Source organism: Sebastes fasciatus, chromosome 17, assembly GCF_043250625.1.
Source record: "Sebastes fasciatus isolate fSebFas1 chromosome 17, fSebFas1.pri, whole genome shotgun sequence".
Classification (NCBI taxonomy): Eukaryota; Metazoa; Chordata; class Actinopteri; order Perciformes; family Sebastidae; genus Sebastes; species Sebastes fasciatus.
The window spans coordinates 14,119,626-14,131,259 of NC_133811.1; positions in this window are offsets into that span (position 1 = coordinate 14,119,626).

Below are 11,634 nucleotides of genomic sequence, written 5' to 3' on the forward strand. Positions count from 1 at the left end.
CCAACGACAACACTGTCCGTGACTGAAACAGGGACATTAACTACATATTGGGCTCTTAAGTGCTAACAGCAATAGTACTGTATCTCTTCTTTTGAGCTTTGATTATGGGATATTGTTGGCGAAATGGTTTGATAACCATCATAAAGAACAAATAAAATCCATTTCATTGTTTCTGTGGCCTTCTGGCACAAGTTCATCAATAAAAAATGTCCAAATTTCCAATATTTCATGCACCACATAACCTCATCCCTGCAGTATTCATGGGCTAAAAGTTGAATGCTCCTTGTCATCTTCATCATTACCATAGTAACCAACATACATCAGACCTCTTGGTATGCCTCAGGAGAATGAAGCATATTCATGTACCCTCTCCTTCTTCTTCATGTACCCTCTCCTTCATCTTCAAGCATCTTTTGATAAAACAGTCTTTGATCGTCTCCTCTTCCTCCTCCTCCTCCTCCTCCTCCTCCTCGCCGTCACCGCATGTCCTCTCTCCCTGACACCGCGTTCTCTGTCACTTTCTCCTGTATGGGAAGGCTCGAGCGCTGCCTCCGCTTCTCCTTAAACCGACCCGAGCGAGACACATTCATGTTCCTGCGACATGTCTGCTCGTTGAAGACCGACTCCAGGCGGGAGTCGTCGTAGGTGTCGTCGCTGACGAGGCTGGAGCTCTTGTGGGACTCTTCCTGAGACGGGGACTGGGCGCCAGCGGCCTTGGGGTCTTTTTGCTTCTCGGTCTCCTGCGAGAAAGGGTCAAAGTCATGGTCAATGGCCTGGGGTGCGCTGAGGTCCTTGGGGCCTCCGGTCTTCCTCTTGGGCAGGAATGCCTTCCACCATGGGATCCTGTCTCCCATCTTCGACTGGAGGGAGGGAACTGGGACAAGGAACAGATACCATCAGTAATTCAGCTGGAGTTTTAGATCTTCTACTCTTCATCAGTATTATTTTAAGTCATCTGTGAGGTCTACATGCTCTGAACTGGTTCCTGGTTTACCTTGCACTCTAATTTATAATAAAACATCAAATTATCCCTTTAAAAACAATGTCTGTAAAACTGTCATTAGGGCTGGGCAATATGGAGAAAATCAAATATCACGATATTTTTAACCAAATACCTCGATAACGATATTGTGACTATTGGTGCTTTTACAAAATATTTACACAATAAGATCTTTTGATAAATAATCATCAGTAATGTGGATATAATGACAAAGTGGATCAATAATAGAACAGCTAGAACAGTCTGGTATAGGGCTGGGCAATATGAATATCGTCAAAATCATATAAAAATATCTATTGTATATACTTTTCTGTATCGTTTCTAATGGATATAGGCTAGGATTATATTTATTTCTTTTTCTATAATTTCACTTAAAATGAGAAAATGCTCAGTTATTTTCATTTGTCAAGTATTTAATTCACACAGGAGTATACAAAATAGGCTTTACCATGTGGTTATTTCATATTTATCTATTGAATTACCAGAAAACATGCTATATCGTGATATATATTGTCATCAAGATATGAAATGATCTACATAGTGATAGAAGATGTTGGCCATATTGCCCAGACCTAGTCTGGTAAGTTCAGAAAGTTACATCACTTTTCTGTAAAACCAGGAAAAAACAACACATATTACGATATCCAATATCTAAGACGATATCTAGTATTAATATAATATCGATATATTGCCCATGCCCTAACTGTCATGTCTTTAGTTTTATAACATATTAAATAATTGTCCTAATATTCATCATGCTCATCATCTTCATCCTCATAATCATCACAAAATCCTATTTTCTGTTTGAATATCATGATTTTCTCTAAATTTGAATGCGATATAATTTCACCTCTGTGGTTTAAACCATTTTCCCACAGGTGAGACAACTTCTTAGTCAACTAATCCTATATATGAATAACCAGTGTAACCATGTTTAGCTTCTCTGCAAAACTGGTTTAATGAGTCGTGAAGAACAAGAGGAGCAAAAACCCAAGCTGTGATTCACAGGTGAACAATGCGCAAAAAAAGGCTCTCATGAACACTCACCTGAGCAACAGTAGTGTAGTTTAGTGAGGACACTTAAAAGGACCCAAAGAAAAGTGTAAATGTCACTTTTGTTTGTTCTTGGGATATAAATGCGCAGGACTGGTCGATGTCTTCTTCTTCCTCTTCTTCACCTGTGACAGCAGTCCTTCAGGGGGTCGCAGCAGCAGCAGTATCCATTTTACGCACGAGCCCAGGTGTCCTGCCTCCTCACATCTCCCACCTCACAAAACGCTTTTCACCTGTTTGCTCCCTGTCAAATATCTCCAACTCTTCTCCTGCAATTCTTGAGAACAGAATAAATGAATTGACTCATTTATAAGGAGCGGCTTTTCTTCCACCGGACCAGCAGGTTTCCGCCTCCGAAACTCTGCTCGAGGAGGCACCTGTTCTCACTCCTGATTGGATGAACTGCTCAGGGTGTCTGGTCACGTGAGCTCGAGCTCAGGTGAATCCACTGGTGGTGGTGGGCGGGGCCTTGTGGTTGCCAGGTAACATACCCCATGGGAGTGTGCTCCTCTTCAGGTGACAGATTAAAAAAAAAGAGCCCTTTGTATCACTTGAACCCAACCCAGAGCCAGAGAGACAAATTATGCTCCAATTTGGACGCCTAGTTTAGGAATGGATTGGGATAATTTATTAAATTAATTGTATTAATACTAATACTAGCACAGACCAAAACAGCTTGTAGGCCATTCAGCAGCATGCAGGTATAGATACATGGTTTAGATGAGTTAACTAAATTCTTTTTTCTCTATAATTACACTTAAAACTGTTAAAATGAGAAAATACTCAGTACTTTTCATTTGTCAAGTACTTAATTCACACAGGAGTATACAAAATAGGCTTTACCATGTGGTTATTTCATATTTATTTATTGAATTACCAGAAAACATGCTATATCGTGATATATATTGTCATCGAGATATGAAATTATCTATATAGTGATGGAAGATTTTGGCCATATTGCCCAGACCTAGTCTGGTAAGTTCAGAAAGTTACATCACTTTTCTGTAAAACTAGGAAAATACAACACATATTACGATATCCAATATCTAAGACGATATCTAGTCTCATATGACAGTATTGATATATAGTGACAGATTTAAGAGCCCTTTGTATCACCTGAACCCAACCCAAAGCTAGAGAGACAAATTATGCTCCAATTTTGGACGCCCAGTTTAGGAATGGAATAGGATAATTCATTAAATTAATTGTATTAATACTAATAGTGGCTAATGGCTATTCAAGATTCAAGATTCAAGCCCTTTATAAATAGATAAATAGAAAGCTTTATTGTCATTGTATTAAATACAACGAGATTCACAGTTGCCACTTCTGGTCAGTGCTTTAAAACAACTACTTGACAAGACTAAACGAGGCAGATAAAAACATATAACAGGTAAAACACACACAGTTATAAAGCAAAATAAAACAGGTAAAGTAGATGTAATAAATAAATATAAACAGAAGTGTTACACTAGAAGTATAAAATATAAAAATAGATGTAATGTAAACAAAGGTAGTTGCACTTGAGGTGTATATTGCATCAAGGATACATTGCACAGACAAATGTATTTCACATTCAGTGTATTAATGTTATTGTCATTGTAATTGGTGTTGGTGCTAAAAAAGATAATACAATAAAAAAAGAGATATAAAAGTAAAATATATATAAATAATATATAAATATAAAAAAATATAAAAGATTATAAAATATAAAAATACAATATGTATATTGATGAGATGACAGTTTTGCCAGATTACAGTTTTGCCAGATTATTGCACAAAGTGTCCGTCAGATAATTATATAATTATTGCACAGCATCATATAATTGTTGCACAGAGTGATCAGCATGTTATTGCACATATTATTAATTTAATAGCCACCGACCAAAACAGCTTGTAGGCCACTCAGCAGCATGCAGGTAGGCTACATGGTTTAGATGAGTTAACTAAATTAAATTATCATCACATTTAATTCATGATGTCTAATTATCTTTTGATGTGTTTAGATATATTTTCTTTTCTTCTGTACTGTTTTTTGTATGTATTTCAATGTTTTTATTGGATTGTTTTCCACTGTTTGGTTAGGGTTTTTCTGCATATAGTGTGTACTTCTTGTTGTTGTTTAACTTTTGTTGTATTTTTTTAAATTATGTTAGTTTAGATCTTTCCTCCTTTTTTTGTTATTTTTTCTCTCTCCTGGGATTGGGGGGAGGTCCTTTGTATAAGCCTGTGGCTTTTTGACCTCTCCTGACACATTTCTTGTTTTTTTTCATTGACTGGATTTTGTGCAGTTTTATATATGGCAAAATAAATAAATAAAACAAATTAAATTAAATAAAATGAGTAATTACCAGAGGGGGCATACGACAGGAAGAAGTCAGGAGACTCCTACAATAACATTACTGCAGTAGACGTGCAATTGTTGTTGTTGTAAGTTCACATTAAGTGAGGGGAAGCAGTTTGGCCTGGCGCCGGTTTCACCAGCTACTTGTCACTTACCTGACCAGGTGGTTTGTTCCACGAGATTCTCGTGTGGTATGTGATTCTCGCGAGAATCCAGTTGCCATGCAAGGTAAACTTGTTAGGCATGGTTCTTCCGGATGCTTCTACTTTCAAGTCCAAGGCTTCGTCTGAAATCGCATACTAATGCACATACATTACATACTCAACACGTTTAATATCGTTCAACATACCTTTGTTGGAATAAACAGTAGTATGTATCTTTTCGGACGCACTGAAAGTCTGATTTAATTTAAAGGTCCCATATTATGCTAATTTTCAGGTTCATACTTGTATTTTATGTTTCTACTAGAACATGTTTACATGCTGTAATGTTAAAAAAAAAAAAACTTTATATTCCTCATACTGTCTGCCTGAATATACCTGTATTTACCCTCTGTCTGAAATGCTCCGTTTTAGTGCATTTCAATGGAATTGCAACAGAATTGCGTTGCTAGGCAACAGCTTGGGCCCATGTTTACTTCCTGTCAACTGATGATATTTACAAACACTGCAACAGGATATAAACTGGACACATTTAGAATGTTTATGTTTAAAACCGTGTAATGGTCTAAATATGTGTATTTGTGACCTCACAAATGGACAGAAATCCTATAACGGCTTGTTTCAAACACACAGTTTCTGAATACGGGCTGTGTGTGTTTCTTCGTATATTGAGGGTTTTGATAGTTTAACAGTATTTATATAGCACTTAAACCTGCTTTATAATGTAAAAGACCTGAAAATCTCACTTTTTACATTATGGGACCTTTAAAATATATATTACACATAGCAAAGTGAGATCTATTACTTAGCCTACAGTTAAATTGTAGCATTATTGATGTTACAGAGCTGACCGCCAACGTTATGAATGTTGTTGTTACTACCGCATTGCATTGTGGGATATTTATGCTACTAAAGTTTCGGACATACTGAAATATCTCACATACTGTTTAAGCATACTAAATAGCATGTTAGTGTGTTATTTTGGAAGCAACCCAACTCTGGGGTCAGTTTAATGTAGTTTTTTTTTTTTTTTTTTTAAATAAACCTTTTATTGACAAATAGCAAAGTGAACATAGAGCAAATACAAAAACAGATAACGCCAGGGGATCAGATCACTGACAGAAAACATAAATCCATTCCTAAAAATTGTATACAGAATACATACAGTGGATTTATGGTTTTGATAGCCTATCTATATCTATTTTGCAAGTAATAAGATCAAATTAACAATATAATATTGATTTGCTTTCATATAAGGATAAGAAAATAAGCAGAACAATACATTTTCATAGGAGAGGGAAAACTCTTAATCAATATTGGTAAATAAAAGTGCAAATGTGTTGCCAAAAAAAACAAGAGTGGGGACAAGACCAAAATAGGTGACAAAAATGGAACCAGTTTTTATGTCTGTCTGTCAGAAGTAAAAAAAGACACATGACCAGGACACATTCACCTATCCATGGCTTCAACACATGCTGTATAATTATGGCTAGGCTAGGCCGACACTTATCCAGACAAAGGCCTGTAGATGACATCTTTGAAAGAAGACAGTCTGATTATGATTTCTTAATGACACTTATAAACAATCAGAAAATGTGTAACAGGTTTTATATCACGCTAATGGGGTGCCATTATCTAATAAATCAACTGTTAAAAAATAATTTACAAATGCTCAGTAGAACTTTTGGGTTGCCAGGTTGAGAGCTCACCTTTTTACTTACTTTTGTGTCTTTTACAAACTTGACATTACAAAGGTTATTAGCCTTTACAGTAATAGGCTACAGGTCCAAAGTTTATAGTGAAAGCTGTTGTGGCAACAGGAATGTGAGACGTTTCTGTTTCCCTCTCTCTACCTCAGCAGCTGGTGGCCTGCATACCTGGGGACTCCCTCTCCTATCATCTCCCATGCCAGTCGAAACTCTGCAGAGTCATTTCCTCACGCCACCACACACAGAATGCTGCCCTTCATTATACTTTATCCTGCGCACACATACAGGTAAGCATGAATGCAATGGACACTCATATGCATACACATTTCCACAAATATAAACACATAAACAAAGACTGTAGACAATGCAGACGCAGATGACCTTTCAGATTAAAGTTCTAGGGCTGCAAATAATGATTGTTTTCATTATGAATTTCATCTTTTCTGATAATTGCTTGGTAACAATTTTCCAGATCCCAAGATGATGACTAGTTTTGTTTTGCCAAGAGAATAAAACCCAAAGATATTCTATTTAATTTAAAAAAAGGAACAGATCATTCCATTTAGTAAGCTGGAACCAGTTAATCTTTGCTATTATTGTAATTTTTACCTGACGACTTACCTAAAATAGTCAAAATAATCGATCCTGCTCACCCACAATGATCCCACAGCTTGTTCTGGTCTAAACAGCACCATAATCACAGGATCTTATCCTATCACCTCTCAGTTTTACTCTGCCTCTGTGCCATATCTCCCAATCAGCTTTCCCCTCCACAAACCACAGGTTAGTCTCACTGAAAGTTGATTATTAACTTCAACCAGATAAAGAAAACATTCATGCAGAGATGTTTCAGATAGAGCTGCACTATTAACATTATAGTCTCTTATAGTCTCCACCCCGAGAGAACATTTCTCCAGTTTTGACTGAGGGATTTCCTCAGGGTGAAATCTGGGCATTTGCCCACTGAGACTGAGAGGCATGTGGAGAATGTGTGTAGAAAACCAAGTGACATTGTAGAGAGATATTGAAACAGTGATTGCATTAGGGAATTCCATCCACCTGTATCCGCTTTTGTCTCGACGATGGTTCTTTGATTGCAAAATGCATGAATCAATATTTTTTTCCCCCCTAACAACCAGCTGTGAGGGAGAACCAGACATACACAAGGATGGAGACTTTACATTAAAATACAAATGACCTGCTCTGAACTTCTGCAGTCAATAACAAACATTTTTGGACTGTCAAGTATATAAACAAATACTATTTTTCTATTCATCGCAGAAACATGAAGTAAAACTGTCATTTTTTTTTTTTATTGTTTGTAACTGGAATTCAATTTTTATCAGCATTAATTTGCAGTCAATCAAAAGTAAATCCAGGGGCGATTAGGATCAGCCTTTAAGGGGGCTCAGCCCCCAATGAGAAGGTGACATGTGTACGGTCAACGTTGTAGGTTTTGTTATCGTTTTTATTTAGCATATTACAATTTTGAACGTTGAACGCTTAATTTCCTGCATTCTGGTGAATTTTTGTGCACGAGTTTCTGCCTTTTCTGCATCAAGTTACGATGGAAATGTCTTTATTTATGTAAAGGAAAGCACAGATGCCAGATGACTATTCAAAATATTAACAAAAATATAATGGAATATACTGCATGCAAAAAGCTGCATGGTTTTTGCCCAAAATTGCATGTGATTATCATAAAGTGGACATATCTGTAAAGGGGAGACTCATGGGTACCCATAGAACCCATTTTCATTCACATATCTTGAGGTCAGAGGTCAAGGGATCCCTTTGAAAATCACCAAGCCAGTTTTCCCTCACCAAAATGAAGTCTAACTTTTTTAATAATTATGTTTTAGGGGTGCTGAGATGAAATTTTGGCGTGTTTAAGCACCCCTAAAAGAGTCTAAAATTTCCCCTGTGGGATGTGACATGATATATATAATAAGCTGCTATTTGCATGTTCATAGGCTGCTGAGACAAATTTATAGACACACTAGACACAAAGTGCCTCACTCAACCATGCTTTAATATTTATGTTGACTCAGATCCACACAGTTCAAACTACGTCCGCCCGTCTACGCTTGTGATTTTGCGTGTGATGACGGCAGTGTGCTTGCATCACGCATGTGCCGTGTGCGTATGAGTCCATTAAGTCATTGTGACATGACATAAACCTGAAAATATCTGTCATTGTGCAGCACGGAACAACAGGTTGAGCCGAGGCGTGCTAACCATGGGAAAGAGAGCAGGAAGGCAGCCAGTTGGACTGGTAGAGTCAGCTATAACAAAAACTCTCACAGGACGTGAGCGGCTACTGTATCTACGGATAGCAACAAGCACAGAACTGGTTTACTGTCCTCTGGTCTCTGACAACACAAACACTTAAGGGCTCTTTAAACACTGGTTACCCCACAGGTAAACAAATGTATACATTCCAGCCTGCAACGGATGGTTATATGGGTCAAGCAGAGGAAGGAAATGTACTAACTAAACAAATAAGCAGGTGTCTCTTCCAGAGTGTTTGGGTGGAGCAGACCGAGTTCTGTTCCTGTGAATGTAATGAGTTTCGATGTATTGCATTGTGTGCTTGATTTGAGGATTGCATTGTTTGGTTTTCTCCTCTGTGCCTTTTGGAGTTATTAAGCATCTGAAACTCACCTGAGCTTCACCGCAGACGCTAAAGAGATGAAACTGTCAGGAATGCAGAAAGGAATCTTTTTTTGTCTGTCTCTTTTTAAGTACCGTTCTTAAATCAGACTAACTGAAGAGCACACAGGAATTAACATGCAGCTATGCACACACACAGATTTGGTTGTCTAAACTGTACTTATGTGGACCTTCTATGGATTACAAAACGCTTGACCTGCACACCAATACATGCCTAATGTGTGCCTTATTCCTATTATAGCTTTAAACTAAAGTCCCTAAACCCAAACAAGCCTGTTTAGCCTTGGAGACTTATTATCATGATCATTCTACTATTTTTCTAGTGTTAACATTTCCTTGTAACTGCAGACGTAAGGAAACACAACCACAAAGACCTGCATCAACTCAGGACTGACCATTTCTGTGGACTTATTTGCACTGAAACACCCACAACAATTTTACCAACAATCCCATTAAGTAGTTTTAAAGTTATATAAAGCATTTGTTTCCAATATATAGCATGACAACTTGTTCCAATACATAACTGAAGCAACAGGAAGTAAAGCTAAAGCTTTAGTTGTAGCAGATATTGAAAAAAACTGCATTATTCCAACACATTTAGAGCATCTTACAAAGATGCCACATGATCTTAGATCTTGACACTCAAAATGAAATTCCTAATGCCAGAATAGATTTCTGCAGAATAGAGTGGTGCTTTCCTTTAAGCCACCATGTGAGACTGTGACTGCAGGTTTTATGCACTGTCAAATTAACCTTGTAGCATTTACTCACTTAAAGGTGCTATTGATAACATTCAGCCACTAGATGTCACTCCCTCCCTCGTTCCATTGCATTTACTTCACAACAAGTCATTGCCAGGCGCTTACCGTCAATCTCAGCCATTTATATGTGTTTTCCACACTAACTGACGACCCAGAGATACCACGTGATACCAACATCGTTATACTATTGGCTCACAAGCGTTGCTAGAGGTGGCAACCAAAAATCAGATATCTTCCACAGAGATAAACAAAACATTAATTTTGGACCCGCCACATATTTTTAAATGATTAATTCCCAATCATATTTTTTTTCAGGAAAAGCCATACTTTTATTCAGCACCTTTCTTAAGGCTCTGTAGATGTATTATTTAAAAAAAAAATTCCTTTACGTAAAAATGCTATCAATAAGACCTTTAAGTTCATAGAGTTACAGACTCACAGCAAGTCTACAAACACTTTTTCCCCCCAACATCAAGCAATAGTGAATCAATAGTAGCCTAAAGCAATGACAAGACTTTTATCAGAGACAAAAATGTGTCCCTGTAGCATTGAAAACATCAAGTAACATAGAAAAACTGGGCTATATTAGGAGGAACTGAGTGCCAGCTCTGACTGGTGCCACTTGCGTCAAGCTGCTTCTTACAAATCAGCACACACTCTGTTATTTGACCACCAGATGGAGACATATTTAATTCATGATCATCTTTTTTTTTGTATTTCATGGTGTCATATTGTGTCATTTCAGGATTGGTGATAATCAGTGAAATGAATAGCTTACATTTTTTGCCAGTGCTGCCAGTGCCACAGTTACCAGAACCACTTGTTGGGTTGTTTTATGTATATATCCATTTTAATGCTTCAATCTAAAATGACCCAAAAGTTTACCTGAACGAAGAGCTGACAGATGAGAGAGCTCCCAGACTTCATCAGTACATTTACAAAGACATATTTATTTTTTAAGATGAAGCCAAATGAACAACCTCACTCCAAATATGGATATATGTGACTAGAGATGAAATAGAGATTTTTACATTATATAGACCTATATATACATTTCCTTGTAACTGCAGACATAAAGAAACACAACCACAAAGACCGGCATCAAGACTGTGGACTTATTTTAACCACAGAAACACCCACATTTTACCAACAATACCATTAAGTAGTTTTAAAGTTAGATAAAACATTTTTCCAATATATAGCATGATCTTGTCATGTTCCAATACATAACTGAAGTTATAAAATGCAACTAGAAGCAGCAGAAAGTAAAGCAAAAGCTTTAGTTTTAGCAGATTTTAGCAACATAGCATGAATTAAAGTTTAAGTTAAGTTTTATTTATGCTATTTGAGGCATGATAGTGGTAGAGGAGCATAGTGAAGTTGAAGTATCAAAAACAGCATCATTTGGAAATACTTAGATAAAGTATAGCCTAATGTAGCCTACCTCAAAACTGTACTTAAAGTCATTTAGTCATCTATTTTTGGTAGTCAATAATAATACCAATGTGTAATTTTTTTTAATCATCTGATGGATGGGATTAATATTGTGAATGGGTTTTAAGGAATACACTTACATACAGGTATGAAGTGCTCCACAGACAGACTCAGGAAATCCTTTGTCCCCTGAGCCATCAAACTATACAACACCTCTCTCTGGGGGGGACAAAGGAGGACGGTCTGCAGGATAGATAATAATACACACAGTGCACTTTCATAGACTAAGCTACTGGAGTTACCCTGCACTATACTCATTTTTAACAGTCTCTTCTGCACTATATTCACTTTTTAGTAGTCCTGTATAACAGCTGTTACCCTGCAATATATTCAGTTTTAACAGTTTTCTTCATCTCCTTGTATTTTTATATTAGGTATATTTTTTTGTACTTTGCACTACTAACTTTTTTATTGCCTTTTTACTAACATGTTTTGCACT